Raw genomic sequence first — 25,504 nt, 5'->3', positions numbered from 1 at the left:
AATGAAAGTGACAGTTACTTTGTTTTTAAATCTATGGGCTTTGATCATCAAAATTCATCGCACCTGATGCATGACGTCATCAGCACTTTTTTACTATTTTATGATTTTCTCGAAAATGATACATCCAAAAAATACAAAAACATTTTTTTTGTGGCCTTTAGAGCTAAATCTCGAAATGGTTTTCGATTTATAGCAGCTTTAGTTTTTTGAAATGTTGTCCATTGCAAAAAATACGAGAGAATTGTACTGAATTACCTTCAGACGAGGTTCAGTAATTGACTCGGAGTGGGCAACAAGAAGTTAACACCAAATTACAGTGATTAGCCGCTGAAATTCAGTTCAATTGAGGCTGCCTGCCTCGGCGAGGCATATTAGAATATCATTGCCTCGGGGTTTCTACCGCACTCGAAGCTTGGTCGTACTGACGATAACGTTTCAGCGTACATTGCCTCGGCCGGGCAATCCGAGCATGCCACGAGGTCGAGCCAAATATAAGCCAGCCACCTCCTCAACGCTCGAAACGTGCAAACAGCTTATAGCTTTAGAGCTTGTACATATTAGCCCGTTAAGAAAAGGAAGCTGCAATACTTAGGCCATATAATGCGCAATGACAAATATGCCCTCCTTCAACTCATACTGCAAGGGAAAATACAGGGCAAAAGAAGACCTGGCCGTAGAAGAATCCACTGGCTACAGAACCTCGCCGAATGGTTCAATATGTCCACCATAGAGCTATTCCGAGCTGCGACTTGCAGGGCCCAAGTGGCCATAATGATAGCCGACCTACGATAGTAGATGGCACCTGAAGAAGAAGACATATTAGGCGTTTTGAAGGGCGTGTTTGCGCGGTTCCTGCGTTGTTGAGGATGATTGTTTGAGCGACACCTACGCTAGGAAACCCCGAGGCATGCGTTTTCAAGTGCGGGCCGATGGGACGCTGGTAATATTGAAAGACTATTAATTACTTTTATTACCTATGTAACAATTTTTTAAAGCAGTAAATTTCAATAAATTTCATCACCCACCAAGATATCCTTCTTTAACATAGTACAGCGGATAACTGATAATAGATATTATTATGTAAATATCGCCAATGCCTTGGATCGCTGCCAGTACCTACTTTTTAACTCGTCGGCGCACAGTTAATGGGTTTCTGATGGCGATTCTTTGTTCGGCATATTATTCCGCCTCTCTGATTTTGTGTTTACGCGCATTGAAATTTGGCAGAGTTCCTTAGCTCAGTTCAGATTACTATTATTCTCTGAAAGTATAAGTACCTACTCTATTCTATTCTATTCTCTGCGGGGATCTAAGTACCTGCACCTGGCTCTCTCGAGTGGAACCTTTGTGCATGCCCCTGGGTCTAAACTGCCTTCCTAAGCTTGGACCATTTCCCACCACGCTGGTCCACTGCAGGTGGGTGCCAAATCTAGAGATCTTTTCTTCACCAGAGCGATGGTATATATTGTACTTAAATTCAAAGAACTCATTCTTGCAAATGTTAGCGCCGGGATTCGAAGCCGCTTACCCGACTGAGCTACCACCGCTATTTGGGTATTATTTAAATTCCAATAATGACATTTTCAAATTACCGAACTATTTATTCAACATAAAAAAATATAAATTATGGTAAATAATTTTTGTCTGCTTTATTTCTATATTTCTATAGATTAGGTATATCTTAAAGGTTCACTGGCAAACCCAAAGTACGCAAACTTGATAGAAAACAAAACTAATTTTCCCCGAATAATACGTCTTGCCATTAGATTATAGTTCTTACAGCGATTGTGTTAAAGTCTCTACGTAAGACAGAAGTCGATGGATACTTCAGAAATTTGTTCTGACAAGTGCGGATTCTTGTACCTGAAGAAATAAGGTGCTAAGCAAAATTAGATCTTGGGCATCTATAATAGAGGCAAAGTACTTCAGTGAATAAAGATCTCACATTGCATGGTCTTGAAAGGAGATAAGTTCAGTAGGGTGATCACGAAAAACAGAGCTAACGTATAGAATCGAATGCGAGTGCGACTATTGTCAACTTTACAGCACTTTCGAAAACTTTTTACCTTTCGAATAGAATGACCACAGAGTATATAATATTATTCTGAGAATGACCTATGGAATGATAGCTGTCAAACTTTCGCAAATCTATACACCGCCATTTTGTTGTTGACAGGTTGACAGCACTTTCGAATAGTCGCACTCGCATTCGATTCTATACGTTAGCTCTGTTTTTCGTGATCGCCCTACAAGTATACAAATTAAGATGGTTCTGTTTTAGTTTAGAATACTTTATCTATACACCAAGGACAAAAATGACACATAGAACAACTTAAAAATAAAATAGTACAAATAGGTGGCCTTATTGCTTATAGCAATCTGTACCAGACAACCTTTTTATTAAATACACTCACGGGTAATGAAAAAGTTCCACTCACAAAATGACGGCACCAATCGACCCCATTTTTTCAAATATTTAGTTTAAATTTTGAAAAAATATTACTACCTTTTTTAGTAGGTCATACCCAGATGATCTGTTAAAGATCCATGTTGCAGAAGGCGCCATTAAGGTAGCCTTTTCCGTTTGGGAGTAATTTGGTGCTTTTTTCAGTGGAACCTTTTCATTGCCCGTGAGCGTATATTAATGAAAATTCCTTCAATATTCGTTTAGTAAAATTTAACATTCTGGTGAAGAATATGGCTGGACTAGTATCGTAGAGTTATTTTCGAACAAGAAAATTTATCGGAAAAATAGTGCGGAGAATTTCGTGTATGTTCATATTAGCACGTGGCATGCGGGATTAAACCGTGGATTAAAGTCTAACTTTAGTTTAGCTGGAGACAACCGGATAGCGCAGTGGTAGAATCTGACAAAGCTAACTTTGCAACAAAAACAAGTACAAACAACAACAAAAGTTTATTAAAGTCTGTTTTTTAATCTCAGATCCTTACTAAATTGACAGACTCTGAAGGGTTCATAAATAGTCGATTGTCTCGCGATTAAGTGACGTGTTGTTCTATTGGCGGGACAATCGACTGTTGATGAACCGTTCAGATTATATCAATTTAGTATTTGAGATTAAAAACTGACTTTAGGTAACATCATTATAGGTCATTATTAATTGTATTTTCTGACACTGACGTAGTACATCTTAGGACTTTCCTTAATTCATTTAGGGCTTTTGTGTAAAGTGCAAAAAAAAATTGGTTTCGACATTTTGAACAATAATCGGTTAGGCGATAAAAAACTGTTACTCATTTGTCACCATTGTCATTGTCTTTTTGTTAATTTCAGTTCGTTTTAAACTTATCGCAAGTCTTGAGGGACTCGTAACTCGGGAGCCGAAAGTTTTGGCAAAATATTTTGCTCTCATTCCAGCATAATATGGAGCGAAACTGGTTTTAAGGCTTTTTTTTACTCTATACGATTTCACATGAGGCTTTTATACAGAATGCTACAGAAATAGTGTATTATACGTATTTACACCTGCGTTTATTTCGGCATCAGTATTGAATTCGGTATCACTATTGTAGATTATGTATTTAATTGTGTAGGTCTGAATAGAGCTTAAGTCGAAAGTACTGGAGCTAAGCCTTAGGATAAACTTGAAGGTATTCTTATTTTATAGTATACTAGCTGTTCCCGCGATCTTCGCGTCGCCTTGAAAAGTTTTCCCGTGGGAATTCCTGGATAAAATGTAGACTATGTTCTTTCTCAGGGTCTAGACTATATGTATACCAAATTTCATTCAAATCCGTTCAGTAGTTTTGGCGTGAAAGAGTAACAGACAGACTGACACAGTTAATTTCGCATTTATAATATTAGTTAGGATAGTTACTGCGATACGATATTTATAGTAGAGTATCGTTAATGTATAGTCTCTATCACACACACAACCAACCCTTTAGTACTAGGCAGAGGTAATTTAAGCCGCGTAGTAAGTTATATCAAATGTTTAATAAAATCCTTATTAAGTAAACATCTTAACATAAATTTCCTCAAAATTACTATGAACAATTTTTCGTAGAAATTTTTAATATTTACATTCTGGTTGAGATACAATTTACATTATACGTTCTCAAGTTTATTAAAAATACAGATTAACTTTTCGGGAACTGACGTAACTATAAATTAAATGTAGGTAACACTATCAGATCCATATTATTAAAATTAAACATTAACAAAATTTCATTAAAGGCTGATTGAAAAATGAGTTCCACATTATAAAGAACCTTAAATAAAATATAAAAAACGTTCATTTAATTTAAACCAAGTTTGTCACTCAACTGACAAAGTCAACTTTCGCAACGCCCTGTATCAACACCATTTAACAATACAAGTTGTAGCCGTATCGCATGGCCCCAACCCGTTTCAACATCATCCTGGTGGCAGACAATTAATCGAAGGAGAGTAGTGTCAAAAGTGATTACTCTTATTAACGATTTCTTACCAATCAATGATACAGTTTTGGACACTCAACTGGTTCAGAAACTGGTAATTTCGGTTATTTGCGACTTGATAATAAGACAAGAGACGAGAAATGAGATGATATCACAAGATCTAAAGGGAAAAAATTGTATCCCAGTTATGATTTTAAACACTACTTACACATGATGTTTCGCTGTGTTTTTGGACTAATTGTATTTTATTAAAATACCAGACTCATCCTGTTACCCTGGTTTTGTTTTTGTTTTTGACGAATATTTTTGGTGGAAGCAGTCTGTGGGAAGCAGCTTTTCTTTTTATACTTATTTATTTCTACCTACATGGTATATAAGTATGCTAGCTCAGTGTTTCACATTGAAACGCATCCTAAACAACATAAATGTTACAGTCCATTCCTAATAACATATTTCCGATAAGTACTATTTTAAGATTTACCCATACTTAGGGCAGATTTTTCAATAGTCACATAAAAAGTTATGTGGCAAATTGTTCTGATGCTATCTCTTCTGAATGATTGTCTTCAGTAACAGCTACAATTTTATTCCTGTGATATTATTTAATATAACAATAGAAAAATCAGACCTATGCGGCCGTATAAACTATAATAACAAATCTCATGAATATATTATAAACACCAAATATATCCATGTCTCCAATTTATGGCTATTTCAGTATAAAAAAGTGACTGAAACGACAAAAAGCATATTATTAAAAAGCAATCACGGAGGAGAAATCTCACGCACAGCAGGCAACACAGACGTTAAAGAGATTCACGATTGAGTGAAATGTATTATGTCTGGAGTAAGTGTCTTTCCTTTCGAAAAACGTCTCGTGATCCGATGCGATCGTTAATGGTGTCCCAAACCAGATCAGCCAAAGTACCTTTCTACAGTACATACTGTAGAAAGGTACTTTCTCGGAATTTAAAGGGTATTGATTTAAATTGGATCATACATGTACGCGGATACCTTTAGCATTTCCCGGTCGTGCGTGCCCCGGTTCACCAAATTGCGAAGCCTTATTATATTTTTTGAGTGGTCTTATTTAGCAATAAACGCTGAATTAATAAATATTAATTTTAAACCCGCGGCTGAAATTGACACTTTTATTTTTACTTAAAATTAAGTGTACGAGAAATCTGATAAGATTGCATTGGTGGGATTTGTGGGGTTCCGTAGTGAAATACTGAAGATGAATAAATAAATGAAGTAGGTAGTTTTATAGTTTGTCTTGAACAATAGTACACTAGCGATGAAATTATGTTATTGTTTTGCGAACAATATACACAATAGGTAAATATAATAAACTTTATTTGCACACAAGAAATCATACACAATAAAATAATGAAAAAAAATATAATAGGTAATAGCTTTTATTGAAATACCTATGTATAATATAAAATACACTCACGTGCAATGACAAAGTTCCATCTGCTATTCACGTTCCATATGTCATTGGAACTTTTTCATTGCCCGTGAGTGTAAGTAAGTGATCCGCCAGAATGAAAACATTTCATACAAATAAAAATCACGTTAACCCTGATAAGATCCCAAATGGCCGATCAATTTGCGAAAGTGACGATTAATTTCGTAAAGTAGAATTTTGAGTCCGTTTAATATAAAAATGTTTTTATGCAGCTACTTTAATTTTAATGTCTGTGTTATGTCAAATAAATTAATTTGTACATTGTTTCTTATATCATAAGTTAAATTTTAAAAAGAATTTTTATACTCATGGAATTACAAATTCAACTGCAGCATAATAATTATTAGATTTTTGTGTAATATTTACACATAAATTAGGGATTCTGTCATTATGGTCGTCGGTTAATTTTACCACGGACTAGGAAGATTGAAGAGTTTGACAAGGGAATTTCTGGTAACTAGAGAGAGAGATTCGTCAACAGAGAAAAAAAAACACTTCGTTACTTCGTTCATTGCTTAAGTAGTTATGATTCTTATCCTAACTAATATTATAAATGCGAAAGTAACTGTGTCTATCTGTCTGTTATTCTTTCACACCAAAACTACTGTACGGATTGGAATGAAATTTGGTATAGATAATATGTAGACCATATGGTCTAGACCCTGAGAAAGAACATAGAGGCTACTTTTTATCCCGTAATTCCCACGGGATTTTTTTAAGGCGAAGCGAACCTCGCGGGTACAGCTAGTATCACTATATATTTATTATGCCTCTCCCAAGGAGCGCTTGGACACTCTGTCCTCAGCCTTCCTCATCCAGCCACTGCAGACTACTTGTACTATTCGTACTTGTAAATGTACATAAGCATGAACCAATAATACCGATACTTGACGTTCTCAGATTACGAGCCGACGACGACATTATGCCTCAATAACACGCGAACGAAGAACTTTATCAAAATCATGAATAAAATTGTAGATTCAATTATAAAGATAACGCAAACGTCATACATACATAGCTAATTGTAAAGACCCCCAAAAACCGGTTGAGTAAGGTTGTGTTCATAAAGATCGCTACACGGACGAAATTTTTGAACGCATCGGTTTGGCTAGAACGCCTAGCATTAGCATTTACTTGAGTTCGCGCCAGTGGCCATCTTGTTTTTGTGGAGACCGCACGTTTCGCGTGTTTCTGCGCGGGAAATACGAACGTGTACTATTTAGTCGTCACTCAAATAACTTTATGTGAATTGTGCATTGCAAAAAGCTTACCTATTACGTATTTGAAGTGCCATTTTGTTTCTTTCATTTGTTGTTTTGCCGACAAATCGAAAAAAGTGCATCGAAAACTTCTAACACTAGCAACTTGATTGTGCGTCATCAAAAGTGATTAAAACTTTTTTTTCTTCCAAGTGGTTTTTGTTTAGAATTTGTTAAAACTTGTGAGTTTTCATACTGGATGTTGCGAATGCTATGATCGTCGTCGACTGTTCCACGGAGTATGTACTTTTAGATTCAGCTGTGTAAACCAGCTCAGTAATAATATACTTACCTATTTCGTTACTTATATCGATGCAAATTTTATTTACAAAAGAATTTAAATATATGTCGTTTCAGTCAGTATGTAACAGTTGCCTGACCGAAAATAGAAATTCGTCAGACACTTTAACTAATTCTTGTCTATTGTTAATTGTTATACCAAATTTAAATTCTTTTAACTGTAGGAAAATTACGTGTATTGTTTTTGCAGGAGCAACTACATTGCTTACCTACACTTACTGAGTTATGGCTTATTAGACTTATGACTAAAGCAAATGAATTTGAAAAATTATAATAGGTACCTAGGTATAAAAATATAAATACTTGAAATAATAAATTGAAGAAAAAACAAAATATTTACGAATGGATGTTTGTTACTCTTTTTATTTTGAAAGAGTAACATCCAGCGGCTCAAATTTTATGTGCGATCAACACAGAACACATTTACTCTAGAGTCTAGGCGATCAAGTTATAGGATTTAAGCAATGGCTACTTTTTATCCCGGAATTCTCAGAGGGATACTCTTAAAGGCGTAAAGAAGCAAAACACTAGACAAACTACAAATCAAAATAAAACACTACTGTAAAAGGATAGCCATACAGGTATTTGTGTAAAACTTATTTAAATCTTAGCCAGACTAAGAACTTCACGTTGGAACTAGTAAGGGGAACTTTGCATAAATAGACAGACATAGTGATTTAATTTGAATACTGAATAATAGTCGAGAAATGCTCCAAGTAGGTTGGGTATAGTAAAAACTTCTTTGATAGTGGATAATCGGATGGATTTATTCTATTTCTAGATAGAGTTTTGTTTTACATATTCATTAAAATAATAATTTACAATATGCGTGCTACTCCTCCTTTTCAAGATCATTTTTTCAAATAATCAAATACAAATAAAATTATACACTTTTGTATAGGTAAATAATATTAAGAAGTGATTGTAGAATGATAGTGATAAATGAAATAAGTAGGTACTAAAGTATTTCTTCCTTATTGTGTTTTCGTCTTTTATTGGCAGACACAAAACCTTACAATTTTTCCAATAGCTATCTAAACTGCAATAACATGCATGTGTTGTGTATATCTAATTATTTTGAATATGGTTTTGAATAGTGTACTCATCTTTAAATAAGTAGAAAAATAGAAAACTGTAGATAAAATTCCAGCTGTAGGTGACAGAGAAAAGGCAAAAAATATATAAAAATAGGAATAAAATTGGTTAAAATCATCATATTACTAATACTTACATTATTTATAAATTATTTTTTTACTTAACCTGTCGTGGTTATCCCAGTACCTGTTTATTATTTACGTATCTATTTATCTGAAAAACCTGAAATAAAATAATTTAATTGATGATAAATATATGTCAAAGATACATCATATTTGAATAATTTCAAGAAAACTATTAAGATTATTTAAATTAGAGAACCTCACAATAGTACAACATTTTGCTCGTTTTATCAAATTATAAGATTTAAAAATTATCTCTCTTCGCTTAATTTAGTAGACATGACTGTGTATGTGTTAGCCTCATAGTGTTGGGACTGCCTCTGTGGTCTAGTGGTAGAAGCTTCGCTTCATGGCCCTGAGGTCCCGGGTTCGATTCCCGGGTGGGACCATCAATTTGTGTTTCTAAATTGTGGTTCCAAGTTTGGTTAGGACATAGAAGGCTGATCACCTGATGTCCGAAACAGTGTAACGATCCATGCTGTCGGATGGGCATGTAAAGCAGTCGGTCCTGCGCCTAGCTCTCTCCAGTCGTGTCGGTCAATCCGTCCCATTGGGCTATGAGAGTGATGGAACAGAGAGTGCTCCTGTGTACTGCGCACACACTTGGGCACTATAATCTACTCCTGCGTAGATGGCTGATCTCAATTGAGATTGGCCGCCGTGGTCGAAATTCGGCTAGGAGGACATTACATTACATTACATTGGGAGATACCTAATTGTAGTGCTGCTGCGTTTACTATAGGTAATATTGACCGATTGCAAATTCAATGCAATTTATAGCATTAAGAGTTGGTTAAAAAATTAGACCCACACTTAAAGAACGGTTTTAAGATGATACTTAACATTGACAACCATATAAAGTGCGATTTCTGCACAATGTGTAGATGTGGCATTAGTAATTTTAATATCATGCGCCTGAGGTACTTCGTTCGAAGCTACAATCATTGAAATGATAATTTGATGAACGAAAAAAGCCTGGATACATGTGCGCTGGGTTCAATTTGAAAGTCTAAATGCTCACTTCCAAATTATTTTACTGGGTGAGTACAGTGGAAGCAATCCACTTATACCTACCACTTGTTATTTAAATTTAACATTTAAGACCCACACATAAAGAGCGTTGTGTAACGATTAGATTGTAGTTGTAAGGTTTTTACAAAACGCGTAGATCTATTAAAGTACCAAAAACACAATAGCCCTTTTGTTACATAAAAAAAATTGTGTAATTTATTCTATTTCGGTCACACGACGTCATAGCTACGGCTAAAAATAAATGCCTTATTATCAAGTGTACAGTGTACATACCTATACAAAATCCAATCCAAAAACCTGATAATACAAAACTATTGAGGCTAAGAATAAAGGATCTACGAATAACAAACATAAAAAATAAATAAATCGAGCACCTTGTTATTGCCAAAAAAACGTGCATGCTGTTTTTAAGGTGTACATCCTATTAAGAGTTATTTTTAACCTGCGATTTTCACTGAAAACCCTTTTATAATGTCCCCCTATCCGAATTTTTCCGACGCGGCTATCTGCGCCGGAGTAGACCATAGGGCGCAAGTACCTAAGTATATGCAAAGTATATGTCGCTCTATCTCAGCTTCATAACTTTCATCATATTATTATTATTATTATTGGACTCTAACGGCGGCCGTACTCAGAGTCTAAACGTAATGTCAATAGAAATAAAGACGATCAGTATTTTTTTTAATTAAAAATGAACCTTAAATGACGTCTCTGAATGCGGCAGTAAGTACGGATCTCTTTTATACATGCAGATGTTGAACGCTGCTGGTAACAATTATTATTATAATATAAATTTATGACTCTGAACAATTAAGTATTTAATCAATTATTATTATGAGCCCTTTGCCAGGAAACAAGCGTGTGAGTAAACTACATTTTCCGCATGTCTAATGCAGTAATCATTAAAATATAAAACTCGTCTATTTTATGCATAGAAATGATAAAACATGTAGGTATTAGGTATTTAAAGTGCAATCCTTCCTCAATCTATGACATTAAGTTAAGCTAGTTCACCTACAATGATCATAATAATGGTCGTAATCGTAATATAAAATCTAGAATTCTCGATGACTTTGTGAGTGACGGAAAATTTATTTTTACATCAACTCTAATTTATGCAAATGTTGTAATTAAATAATATAACGTGTATACATTTTGGTATGTAGTCGGTAATGTTTATTATTATATAGATGTAATCATATAGGTATCGAACTAAAGATAGCAGTTCTGGATAACGATAATCTATTAAGTTCTCCACTCGAGACTGGCCAATGATAGGTGTTATGAAGACCGTCGAACTTGCTTTGAATGAAAATATGTTTTATCATTTACGACAATTATAATATTCCCTATAACTTAGTAAGTAATGAAAAAAGAGAACGTCCTCAGGGCCCAAATTTTGATGAGTAAGGCATAAGTATAAAGTAATAAGTATAAAGGCTGAGATTTTAATTATAATTTAAATTAAGTTACCATACGTCGATAGGATTATTGTGTGTCAAAATTAATTCATATTAAAGTAGACAAAATTAAATAGACTTAATCATTTCGTATGCCGTGTAAGTAGAAGCCAGGTTTATGAGACTTGGAAGCGCGACCGTGATACTCGAAGTAAGATTCTTTTAGGTTAGAGAGAAAGTTAAAACTCGAGTATCATGATGAAGCTTTGCAGGCCTCGTGAGAACTGGCTATCGTTCGATGAATTCTGAGGTAACTATTTGCCACTTAACCTTTAAGTATGGACGTCATTTTTTCTTAAAACCAGTGCGGACGTGGAGCCTCACAGGCTCCTATATGCATACACTTTTTTTTGAGAATTTGATATAAGATTATTTCAAAACTGATTGGATATTGAATTTAAAGGATTTAGCAATAAAATAACGTGCTTATGTAATCAAATATTATTAAAAAAATATATAGAAATGTGAAAAATTCAAACTTATGGCACTTTTAAGTCCTAATTTACTGAGGCTACATTTTCTGGTATTAAAAACAGTCAAAATTATTACTATAACAAAATTAGTCTTATTTTCTTAAAATATAATACATAAGTAACCGAAAACACAAAACACCTACTTCAGGTAACTATTATATAAAATATTGACCACAGTCTAATAGCGCCAATTTATTGGCAGTCAATGCACAGAGGTCTAGAACACTTGGAGACACACAGGCAACACAAACATAGGTATTCATCCTATGTTTTTTCGCGGGACAGATTCTACATGCTCTTGTGGACCCTTGACTGGTTTCTTGATCCTGGACACCTTCTGTGACCATAATTATTATCACCTAAAACTCGATTCATTAGTCAACCTCAGTTCTCTTGGCAATCGTCTATTTATATCACGTCTTTGCACATGAGGCACTACATGCACACGTGTTAGTTTTTTTAGAAATTACCTTTACCTTTAGAAGTACCAGCATTAATTATTTTTCACATTTTGAAAAAAAAATCTAAAAAAAACATCATTGCCCATACAAAATATATTGTATGACAACAATGGACGTGTAGCCTGACAGGCTCCAGTCAATTTTTTGATGGTCATTACTCACGTGATATTCACCGGACGACTCAACCTCCCCCCTCATTGGTAATTTGGCAACTAAAACAAAAGCTACTGAGCCGCTCAATCGCGGGGAGCGGGGGGAAATAGGCAAAACTATGAAAACGTAAACATTAGGTAGCCTGTGAGACTCCACGTCCATACTTAAAGGTTAAGTAATCTTAAAATAAATATTTTCTAGTGTGATCATCTAGCAAAACGGCGATATGGTTCGCAACCTATCACGTCAGTACAAATTTTGTGAGCCACCTCTGACTACCCCTTCGGGGATTACAGTCGAGAGTGCATATACATCTAGCAAAATACTGATAGAGAGAGAGCTGTCATTTCTTGCTATAGCTCTCCTATGATAATATGCGTAATTTATAAATGTTAAGCCCACAATTACGTTATTGCAACAAAAATAAACCTAGGTAACTAGGTATCAAAATAAAACCCAGTATATCATTAGACGCTTATGGTAGGAAGGACATGCCACAGAGTCTACCATATCATTTGATTCGTTCTACCAAGAATGCAGACATGCACAATTACATACTTTGCAATTAGTTTGGTATTGCTATGTTTTATGTTTATGTAATGTGGTAATAGATAATGTGTACTTACTGCAAAATTTAATATGACAATATGATTATGATAGCATCAAAAAGTACCTAGAGTATAGTAGCATATTTTTATTTTATTAGAATAGCTTAGAAAAACGGTGGTGATATAAAGTAGGAATAGCGCCACAAACGTTAGGTGTCAAAAATATTATTTTTGTCGGTAAAAATCATATTATGAGGGAAATGCGGATAAAATGATCAAAACTACAACAAATTATAGAAGTTGGCAACATTTATGATAAGAAACAATTACGATCTCATGATTTATTTAAAAGGTAGCCACGTCCTACGCCTAGGTGGCCTTAGTTAAGAGTTAAGACCTAAGTAGTATCTATACCTTTATACCTAACTAGAGTAATCAGAGTTAAAGCTCGGTAAAAAAAACTTACGCACTATGAAATGGTATTAGATACTTTGATTACAAAAAAAATTAATCCCATTGTCAGTCAGATAATTATTTTATAGGCATATAAAAATATTTATAAATGCCAATTTGAAACTTTGTTTTATAAACAACAAGATTCACTAAATGTGAAATATCCTAGAACATCCATCTCATTTGAACTTGTTTTTTAATCTCTTGGCCGAACATTTAATAAGTTACTTTAGGAAGTTGCTAGACATAAATTGATTTGGTAATCATAAATACTGCTTAGAAGTTATATAGTGTAACGGTATCCTTAATGCGATTTTTGAAATGGTTTGAATATACAAGGTGTTTGGAAAAATTATATTCTAAACCCTAAGGGAATTTAATTTAAATCATTCCTTTAATTTCATTCAAATATAGTTTTCTCCAGTACTCTTTAAGAAAATACTAAATACTTACCCAAAAAGAAACTGATAAATTTTAATGATGTTTTTTTATAAAAAATGCTTTATGCGTATTAAAGTAGTTGTTCAGCATGACGAGTTATACGACCGCCTTCCCACTTACAATATCTTCAACAGATTCTAAAAACATCCTGTATATTATTATAAAATTTACCGTACTGACCATAAACCGTTTTTTAATTCAGTGTGTAGATATAAGATAGTAAAATTTACATCGTAAAATAATAAAAAAAATCGTTATGAACAGATGCATAAGCTAAAATTAAGTTTTCTTTTTACTCAAAGCCTGAAATAGAGTTATTTATGTTAACATATTGAAGGTCGTGGCCGTGACCAAGAAAAAAAATAAACATTAAGATATTTTCCTTATCTTCGTGCTAAAAAGCCCATAAAACACCAATGTTGTAATAGATAAGAAATTTTATGACATACACAAAAGGTATGAATGCACTACCAATGTCTGTGACGATACTATTCTGATAAGTTAAAGGTGCCAATTGGCCGCCGAAGACATGATGTAGCAGAAGAACGCAACGTCATTAAGGTAAGCGTCCATCTACTGCACGTATCGGCCTAAACGGATTGTCATTGTCATAAATGTATGGAGAAACGGCGTCGGCAATGTCGATGAAGCACTTGTGTGGATTTCGGTACAAAAAATACTGAATGCGATGCGTCTGTTGCGTACGATGACGAAAGGTGGAAGCTTACCTTTGCTTTGTTGCTTTGTTTCTTTCAAAAGAAACAAGTAGCGCACCGTTGCGACACGTAGTCTTGTGCTGCGAACTCGTCTTTGGCGGCCAATTGGCACCTTTACTTTCTACTTCAGATTAGTGGCCCAGTCATTATAGTATTGTGTATTTTTCTTTTTCTTAAACAATGAATTGTTGATAAATACGGTAGGTCAGGAAACCGATTGTACTAATTATTGTACAGATTGTAATTTTATAATATTTTGAACCCAAGACAGGTCAACGTACCCTGCCGGGCTGCCGTATTGTACAATAATTATCAAATAAAAAAACTCAAAAAATTACGTCATAATTATTATGTACATACAATTAATTTTATTAACATACATAACCTCAACGACCTTGGACTTTTTGAAGGTCAATGTTTTACAAAATTTTGGAATTCATTTTAGCAGTCTATATTGTTTATTATGTAAGGTACGTTGACCTCACCTCGGCTATCGCTAATCAAAATTCTACCTTTCTAGTTACAGTCAGAAAATATTTGGTATAATAATGTTTATATTGTTATATTGGGACACTGACCGTTTTCTCCGATACGTTAGGGCCCGCGCAAATATATATGTTTTTTTTTGCAAGTAAATTAATTTATGTGATTTTTTATTGCTATGCGATATAATTATTATAAACTCAAAAATTGTGTTCGTAAACTATATCAAAACCGCTAGTAAATTAAACATAGTACGAGAAACATAATAGTCGTATTATGAGAAAATACCTATTTATAACACCTATTGTATTTCGGTAATCTCTGGTTTCAAAAGTGATTTTGATCTTGTGAGAACAACTAAAACATAATCATTGCTCACAAATCTAGACTCTGACGTAATTAACAATACAGAATGGAATATTTTTAGATCTGTGTGAAGATGAAGATGAGGTACAATTATGGAATCCATACTGACTCGATTTAAAGCAATAACCCGACTGCGTGAAAATCGCGCCTATGAAATTTATTTGGACGATTATTACCTCGCACATCGCTCCGCTAGCCCGCTCCGCTCCGCTAGCCCGCTCCACTCTGGGCAGCCAGATGCGAGCACTCACGGAGCATTTCCCGGATTTTTAAATGTCATGAGCGCTTTCGCATTATCAGGTTACCGGTACAGGTAGATACAGGGAACCCGATTCTCTATTTAAGCACCCTAAGACTGTTCTCACTACAAAACCATTCCTTTCGCAATTAAACCTTTTAATTTTGCTGTACTTTATTTGTTTTATAATATTTTGTATAAAAAGACTCACTAAGATTGTTTATCTTTGAAGAAGTGCCTAAGATAGTCCACCGATTGGCGCTTGTTTCTCTGAAAGTACATTGTGAATCAGATTTCTGACTCAAGCTACAATTCTACGTGGGTGACATGTGACATTACTGTGGACGTATTGGTAATCAACTCATAGTGCATGTTTAAAATAAATTAAATGGATTAGCACCATTTTGTTCGACTTTTATTGGAGGTAATAAAAATAATTTTACAATCACACAGTTTAGTAACAGCCACTTCGTAGCTATAAATAAAACGTGTGAGCAAAGAGTATTGACGTCTTAGTGTGAATATAAATAATACTTATTTTCTTTAACAATTCGTCAAACTCTTTAGTTGCGGTTAGTGCGTCTGACTATCAAATAACGGCCTCATGATTGGGGCCTTTTTATTATTATTAAATTTTATACAGTCTGTTACAAAAACATACAAAAAGGGGTTATACTCAGGGAGTTATTGTGAACAACTAATGTTCTACGACATTTGGAAAGAAAAACTATTTTCCATAGTAAAAATTCATGTAACCTACATATTCTTATATATAAACTTCTCCAAGTCACCCCCGTTTTGCTTACTATAGTACAATTAGATATTTTTCTGGATAAATAAAACAAAGCACAAAAACATAAAATATGTAGGTACTTCATAGTAATTATCTTTATATAAATCAGGTCCCAATGAAATACTCCACGTTTAAAAGCTGCAACCTGCACGTAAATAAATAAATAATTAGAATTAATCATCATAAATCATTGGAATGCAATATATAGTATAGAGCGAGGTTATCAATTCATAAGATAACGTAGAGTAGAGGTCAGTTAGTAATACCTACTTAGGTTTAGTGCAACTGTCCATTTTAGTAACAAGTTGATATTGGTTCTAAAGCCAATAAATAATTTTAGAGCTGTCAAACTATAAATTTTGCCAGCGTAAAATGAGATTTACCCAAGCACTTATCATAAAAAAAATTAAGATTAAAATTGGTGCCTTCAGAATCTACATTATGGTTAAGGTACACTCTTTCTACAGTTTAGGCTCACGTAATCCTCTCACTAATCTGTACAGAAGGGCTAGTACGGGGCGCAATTAAGACGTGACAAAAGTTCTCCGTCGCGCTCGCTCTTGAGGCTACGCGATGTGAGTGAGCGCGATGCAAAACTTATATATGTTACGTAGCCCAGGGGGTCACTTACGAAAAACGAACTAGGTATCTAAACCAAACCTAAAAAAATAATACCAAAGAGTCATCATTAGTAGGTACATAATATTGGCTCTTGATTGAGAGTTTGTGAGGTTTCAATTTCCGAGACAGAAACCTTAAAAATATAACTTATATATATAAAATATTACCTTCAAAGATAGAGAAGTCAATTCTGTGTAATTGGAAGAAACGTGGAACTGAAATCACTAGTACCTACATTCCATACTGTTATAAAATTTGATGCAACAAAGAAATCTGCAGAGCCAACTCATATGAATGTTTTCAGTATTTGAAAATGTAAAATGTATTTCCGGTTGGAAGCCTTTTAATAACGAGAAAGGCTAATGAACAATCCCGTCTATGCTAGGACGAACCTCTGTGAATGAAGACTATGGAAATGTGCAGACTCTGGCAGAGGCTGGTGGAATCTGACAGTGTTGGAACTACATGCGCGAGCAATGAAATAGACATAATATCACTAATTACTGCTAATTCAGGTGGTCTTGAAAATATCGCTTTAAGCGATAAGACCGCCATTTTTGTACATATGTGTTAGTATTTAAATTATAAAAAAAAAACACGCTCTCACGCCTTGTACTAATGTACTCCCTTGCGGGGTAGGCAGAGGTGCATTGCTGCACCCACTTTTCGCCAGAGTGTTATGTTAGTCCCAATGTAATAGGGGGCGGGCCTATTGCCATTTTACGGGCACATCCAAGACCCGAGACCAAATATCTGTGTTTAAACAAATATCTGCCCCGGCCGGGAATCAAACCCGGGACCATCGGCTCAGTAGTCAGGTCACTAACCACTACGCCATTCGGTCGTCTATGTTATGTAAGTTATGTAATTTTATTTTATGTGTGTGTACAAATAAAGAATATTCTATTCTATTCTATTATTCCTAAACGGAAAAGGCTAACTTAATGAAGCCGTATTTAATATTGAAGAACATTTGAACAATGCCTCAGAATAATACCAACTAATAACGTAAATATTATGTTCAAATTTAAAATGAAATATTTAAAAAATCGGCGCTATTTAGTGTTGGAATTTTGTGGGTGGGACTTCTTCATTGCTCGAAAGTGTATAATTGGTTTTAAAACAATAATTGTACCATGTATTCGTGTATTGTATACTTTTTTACGCTTAAAAGAGCAGTATCATAAATGCAATAACGTCAACGTCGCGTTTTAAATTTCTTTTTGGATATCTTTGTGAGAATGAATGCTGATCCTGGATATGTGACGTTTATTAACATTTGTTTTACTCTGTTTATGACACGAAAATCACCTTTCATATGATTAGATTTTTCGTGGTTATATTATGTAAGTACTTACCTTAGTAAAATTGTGAAAATGGAAGGAGTTGTAACACTCTCCATTTTTACTGCAATTCAGTTCACAATACGCTACTACGGTATTACTAGAGCGCAGCGCTCAAAAATTTTGAGCACTATTGTGAATTCATATTTCTGTAAACTTTTATTTATGCTATCATATTTGTTATCCACGACCGTAAATACAGGTGTTGTACGTTTCTGGGTGTCACTAATAGTCACTAGAGCTTCGAAAACTCTATAGTTGGTTCGTTTTAAGTAAAAGGAGAGTTATTCTCTATTCTTTATTGACGACAATCGAACGAACGTCTGTCGTGCAATCGTCAAGTTACATACGTTTAGATACATTTAGACGACCGAATGGCGTAGTGGTTAGTGACCCTGACTACTGAGCCGAAGGTCCCGGGTTCGATTCCCGGCTGGGGCAGATATTTGTTTAAACACAGATATTTGTTCTCGGGTCTTGGGTGTTGATATTTATATTTAGTATCTATCTATCTATGTACTTGTGTAGATATATCAGCTGTCCGACACCCATAACACAGGTTCTGCCTAGCTTGGGGTCGGATGGCCGTGTGTGAGATGACCCCACATATTTATATTTATATTTTATATACAACACGTTGCTCTCGCAGCAGCGCTCCGAAACATAGTTTTTCGTCATATGGAGTGACCCTCCAGTTACTCCACTCGTAAGTCTCGTAACTCGTACTAACGTAGGTACGAAACTCAGTGCCAACCAGAACCAAACTTTCCAATCGGTATTTTCAACATTATAAAATAGTTTATTCAAGTATTAATACAAACCACATAAAACACCATACAGAGTGGTTACGAAAATTACGTAACTTGTACAACAAACAAACGAAGCACGCCTACTTTTCTAATAATAACTGCCTCTGTGATTCACATACATAAGCAAATAGAGTCAAAGGTTCTCATTTACGTTATATTTTTAGATGTAAGTTAATAATACTCTAGAAGAGCCGTTTAGTGATAAAAGTTTGTTGAAAAGTAGGTAGGTCTAGTTTTCATTTTATTTCCCCTCGATGTGGAGTATTATATAGATACTTGCAAAATTTCGTTGTTTAAAACCTATTTAAGATGAACGGGAAGTACCATTTACATGAACTCACTTAGTAAAATAATACCTTCGTGCCATAAAAAATATTAAATATAGCGTTTACAGCGTAAAGGTGAGAAAAACTCCCACAAGGCTCTCTGGAACTATTTTAGGAAAATGAGACAAATACAGTTCGGTCTAAACAACTTGATAGTTCTGAAGTTGGCTGCGGTTCCAATTTTGTCTTACGTCTTTGGAATAAATCAGAGACCTATGCAGTTAGAGATCCGCGATCGAAAATGGCGCTGGATAGGTCATTTATTTAGTTTTATTTATTTATGCTTTTATTGCACAATTTACATAAGTAGATGTACGGTCAGGTGCAGAAAAACCTGACCCCCCTCTCATAGTAAAAATGCTTCTGAGGGGGGTCAGGTTTATCTGCCCCTTACTGTACAATCAGGTGGACTTAATGCTAAGAGCATTCTCTACCAGTCAACCTGCAGGAGGTTCAGGACCAGAAAGTAGGAAAGTGCAAAAAAATACAAAAATCACAATCAAGCAATGAATCTCAAAAAAAAACCTACACAAAATCTACCATAATTATACATACATATATAAAACATATGTATAAGTAGTATAAGTATATATAAATGTATTATTATATATTATTAGAATATATATATATATATATATATATATATAAACACTAAAACAGAGGTACATGAAAAGGCTGCAATTAATTATATCCTAACTTGTTGAGGTAATGAGACCGAACTAAGGATTTAAAAAGTCATTCGTTGCGGCAGGAGTACTCTCGCCTCACAAAGCAGGCCCTAGTTTTTGCCCCGCAAGGAAAAAAAAGAATAGGGCACCCAAGAATATCTTCGATAAGGACACTAGCCCAGGAGATCAAGACGACTAACATGAGCTGGCCAGAAGTTGTGGCTGCTGCCTCTGATCGTCAGAAGTGGAAATCTGTAGTTGCGGCCCTATGCTCCACTAGGAGTTAAAGGGGTAAGTAATACGAGGTATAAAAACGAATGGTATAACATTCACAAGGTATACGCCCATATGATATAAATTTATTAAGTATAACAATCACTGTGCATAACAAACGAAAGGCATAATTACTAAATACATAATTTCGTTAAGAATAACGTTCAAAAAGTATAATTTCAATTGATATAACGATTAAAATGCATAACGTTTATAACATATATTCTACAACGGATATAATTATCATAATGTATAATGCACAAAAAGTATAAAAGATTTTCGTATCGTATTTTCATTATTATTGACGTTATGTGTGGGGAACGCTCCGCTCCGCTTCGCTGCGCTCGGCTTTAGTTTCGCCGAACATGTGCACCTAACACGCTCCTCCTCGCTTTGCTCGTCGTCGCACCTATCTTTAGGTTTTGGTACTAGGGGTTTTGACATTATTATTATTAATGGCGCTATGTGGGGAGACGCTCCCCTAAATGATAGTATATATTTTAATCGATATACGTAATGTATGTTATACGAATTGATATTAGTCCTCGTAAGTATTATATATTTTGATTTTATATAAAATGTACGTTATACCAATTGAATCTTATACCTTATGAAAATATAGATTTTGTTGTTATACGTAACGTTCATTATATGTTGTGAACGTTATTAGTGTGAAATTATACATTTCGTTTTTATACGTCGCAATACGCACCCGAGTTAAAGGACTTAACAAGAAGAAGAAGATCTTTGGAATAATTAACAGCCAACTTGTTAGTTTGACAAGGTACAAAAGTGCGTTCGCTGCCAGCTTCAGAAATACCAAGTTGTTAGGAACGAACTGTACTTGCTTACTTATCGCATTGAGCCATTAAAAGAGTCGGACAATGCAAATCATTGTTTGCATCAGCGAATTACGGTTTCTAATAGCTTGATAACATATTAAGTTCACAAGTGAATACATCATTAAATTTGGTATGTATGTGAGTTATTCATAGCGGAAATTAACAATATCAATAGTACCTAAGATCCCTCCTTGCATTCAACATAACAAAGAAAATATGGTATTAATATTTTAAAAGAACCGCATCATATCTTTATATTTTTTGCAAATTAGACCAAGACAAATTTATAGATACTTATATTGATGGGTAGGTTATTCTGTCCTTACTTAGAACTATATCACTTAGCCCAGGAAATCTTATTATATCTACGGCCCTTTTATCCGAGCCTCTTATTTCTAGAATATAAATGTCTATTTAGGCATCAGACGGTATGAAACGGACCTATCTGAAAAGGATAAAACGAAACGGTTGCCAGTTTCAGATTGAAAATAAAAAGTATTAGAAGTAATGAGCTTTTCCTCCTATAAAAGAATGAAAATTATCGTCAATACTAAAAGATTCAAATTACTATACTAAAGGTATTGTTCTAATTGCTATTAGATCAATACCTTTAAAAATTCATAAGATAAAGATAAAATACTCTTTATTGCACACAAACAGATACAGTTTCACAAACATAGAAAAGAAAATAAATAGTACAATCGGCGGCCTTATTACTAAAATTAATCTCTTCCAGACAACCACATTGAAAGGAAATATAAAGTATAAAGAAAGGGGTAACGTGTGACAAGACAAGTGAATACAAAATAATTACTATGGACAATGTGTAAATACCTGCATACAATAATACTTAAATATATTATGAACACATATAAATACTAAATTAAATATAAATATTAAATTGAGAAGCGCTTATGTAGAAAATGTGTTACTTACGTGTTTCCGCCAAGTTAGCATAATTTTTATGTGTAACCAGTAAAAATTCCACTCGATAAATAAATAAATTGCGAAATTTCTCACGCAGCATAAATATCCGTATTATGTGTAGATCTTAAATTAATCTTATCTACCTAAAAAGGATAAAATTGTATGGGCGAGGCACATAGATCTATAAACTGACATACCATCTATTCCAACTTTATTGGTTTAATATAAGTTTATTTTCTTTGATCTATATCCTTTCATGATTGGATTGGGTGAAGATTGCCAGTAAATATAAGAAATATTGCATCTAATGCAGTGGACTATTTGCTGTCGTCGTTGGTCATCTTGTTAGCATGTCAATGACTGAAACTATAAGTAGAAAAGGGTTTGTCACCGTGGTGAAAGGATTCGTCAGTCAGATTAAGGTGAAATTTCACCAAACGCTAAACGTATTTAGTAGCCTGTCAAACGTCTGTCAGTTAGTACAAAATTTGCCGTCTCTCTAGCTTAGGTAAAACTCTACAGGAGAAGAAGAAAAGAGGCTCTTAACGTGCACCCTATGATGAAGATGATGATTTAATTAAAACCTTAAATCTACAGCTTAAAAAAGTATTCCTAATTTCGAACTGCAACGTTAAAATCAAATGTGTGTTATAGTTTAAATGTTTAAAATTTCTTTAAGAACATCAATAGCTAGCTCAGTTATTACAACACCCAGGCCTGCTACTCCAGTTTACTCGGGAGCTAGGCTGGCTGAGCTGAAATTAAGGGGATATGTACAAAGGTTCCACTCGAGAGAGCCACGTACAGGAACTTCACCCCCTATGAGAAGAGAAGAGAACATCAATACTGTAGTTAGAAATATCCAAGTCTCATTTTTCCGACCTTGAAATTATTCCGTCCATGTCTGCTTGATCTCAGCTCACAATAGACCACCTCTCGACAAGTTACGAAACTCTATTAACATAAATATGGCTAATTTAACAGACGCCCGATCCTGACAAGTTGGAAGAAATGTGACGTGGCTCCAGGACACTGGGGTATTGGGAGATGAGAATATACTTAGGTACATACGTGGTGTTATGGATAAAAATGGTTAAAATCAATCGAATTATTAAGAAATAAGGAAGCTTATGTCGTTTCCGTCATAAACGGCCGTTTGTAGCGTTTTTATTTACATCGGCTTTTTTTTACTTACCTTCTGTGTAATGGGTACCTCTCGATGCACAGTTAGTACAGTACAGAACAGTAAGGTTCTAAAAATTGGAATTAGTATAAAGAGATTGAGGAGGGCGTGAAACGTGACAGTTTTGAGAGGAAGTTATGTTTTTTTTTAATCCGCGGCTGTAGTTGGCGTTACTCTTAACCTTAAGGAGATATCCAAAAAGGTTCCAATTGAGAGAGCCAGGTGTTATCACCTATCATAGAATAGAATGCAATCGAGGTGGCTTTCTGCTAATCTTGGTACCTATGGAAATACCTACATTTTTGTATTTTTACACATCTTTATTATTTATTTTTCTGATTGTTTTGTGTGAGGAGACGCTTCCTTGACACGCTCGCAGTATAATTTGTTTGCTGGAAGTTTATATTGAGTTAAAGTGGATGTGTTTCGAAAACCGTACGTCATTTACGACTTTTGCTGTCGAGTTTGCTGAGGAACTGGGGGGACTCTAGGTTATGAAAAACTAAGTTTTGCACCGCTATATATGTACACTAACCCCCTTTTTCATAAAAAAAGTTAGTGGAGGTTTTAGCTATTGAACTGATTTGTCTCTCTGTCAAAGAACAAATTGAGTGACAGAATAGTTCAATAGCTAAAGCGTCCAGTAACTTTTTTATGAATAAGGGGGCAAGCCTGTAGTACCTACAGGACAGGTTTTGTAAGTTACGAAAATTTACACAGACACACATATACGTTAAACTTATAACACTTCTGTTTTTCCAGAGGATGAGGAATGTATTGAAGTTCAAGCACGTCTTGCATTGTTATATTATCCTATGTCGGAATGATATTATGTAGTACTGTGTCCTTATTTATGAAACTATGTAGGTATGTAATAAGAATAGGATATCAAATGAATACTAAGCAGAAATATAGTTTATGCATAATGTCAGTGTAAAGCTGTGTTTCCACTGAAGTTGAGGTGTTTTCATTCATTTCACATGTATTATGCAAAGCCTAGCTCTGCAACAGTGAAAATACAGCTAGTATTCTACTATGTACTCAACTAACTAACCACACTAACCAGTATATTCTGACTACAATATCTAAACAAACTTACATAAACCCAAGCCAATTCCATTTTTTATAAAAATAGACGCACCAAAATAAACTTTTTATGTAAACAATGAGTACAGAGATTATCGTTGAAGATTACATTGACTATTTTGTTGATACAGCGATAAAACTGGCCGGCTGATAGTCAAAATAGATAATTATTCAATATTTCAAGGTGTTTACTATGCAGGTATATTATAATGTAAATCAAAACTTAAATTTAATAAATAACTTAAACTCAAAAAAGGTAATGAGGTAATTGCCAGCATTTTTTTGTGTTATAATTATGTATTCTTTGGTTTAAAATTTAAAGATCCATTTTATTCGATTTTCACTGTTCGATTCGATCGGTTAAGAAAAACCTACACTAGGCCCTCTGTACTGACTTGTAAATGATAAAAACCTCATGCATTTTAATTCTTCCGTGGTTTCTTGCACCTTGACTTGAACTTGCATAGTGATGAGTGATGAGTCTAAAAATAGTTAGGAAATCAGATACACACACAATGCCCTACACTCGCGTCGCCGTCGCGCGTGTTGTTCGCAACTTCAATGAAAATATATAGATAAAACAGCGAGTGTAGATGCGTTCGCGTTCGCGCGTGGCATTCCCTTTGTCGCGGGCCAAAAAACAGACACCGGACGGGTAGCGCCGCGAACCGCGAACGCGAAGGCGCGAACAACATCATCTACACTCGCGTTTCGCGCATTCGCGGGCGTTCGCGGCGCGAGTGTGGAGCGCGCTTAAGGTATGCAGTAAATTTTCGTAGTCGTAGACAGTGATGTAGGTTAATAGCGTAGTGGGTAAAGGTAATCGTCCACGTATCGGATCAAACGGATTTTCATAAATTATGGAGAAACTGCGTCGGAAATTCCGATGAAGTGGACGCACTTTTCTGATTTTTTTGTGGATACAGGTGGACACTTACCTTAACACTTCATTCGTAAACTGGAAAAAAGAGTTGGTTGCAAATTGGAAACTAGAAAATACTCGAAAATTTTGAGTGTTTTTTTTTGACACCATCAAATACACTCACGAACAAGGAAAAAGTTCCGAAACCTTGCGTTATGATGCCACAAATAAAAATTTATAAAATCATTGACCACAGAAGTGAATATAAAAAAAAAATGTAGGACAAGAAATATTTTTTC

The 25,504-nt window shown here is 34.7% G+C and overlaps 1 protein-coding gene across 6 annotated transcripts in view; it reads left to right on the top strand.

Moving 5' to 3' along the window:
- LOC105389255 (atrial natriuretic peptide receptor 1) overlaps positions 1–25,504 on the top strand; it is a 195,650-nt gene that overhangs the window by 66,885 nt on the left and 103,261 nt on the right. The window contains exon 1 of one of the 6 annotated variants that reach the window (XM_048622100.1): positions 6,647–7,257. The exons of 3 other annotated variants lie outside the window; for them this stretch is intronic. The gene's annotated coding sequence lies outside the window, so the exon portion shown is untranslated. Of the gene's footprint in view, positions 1–6,646; positions 7,371–25,504 lie in introns of those variants that run through there. 2 more of the 6 variants (XM_048622099.1, XM_048622098.1) reach the window with 2 other exon arrangements.

Source organism: Plutella xylostella, chromosome 7 (assembly GCF_932276165.1).
Source record: "Plutella xylostella chromosome 7, ilPluXylo3.1, whole genome shotgun sequence".
NCBI lineage: Eukaryota > Metazoa > Arthropoda > Insecta > Lepidoptera > Plutellidae > Plutella > Plutella xylostella.
Note: the sequence above shows the minus strand (reverse complement) of the source record. Positions and strands in the feature narration are given on the sequence as shown.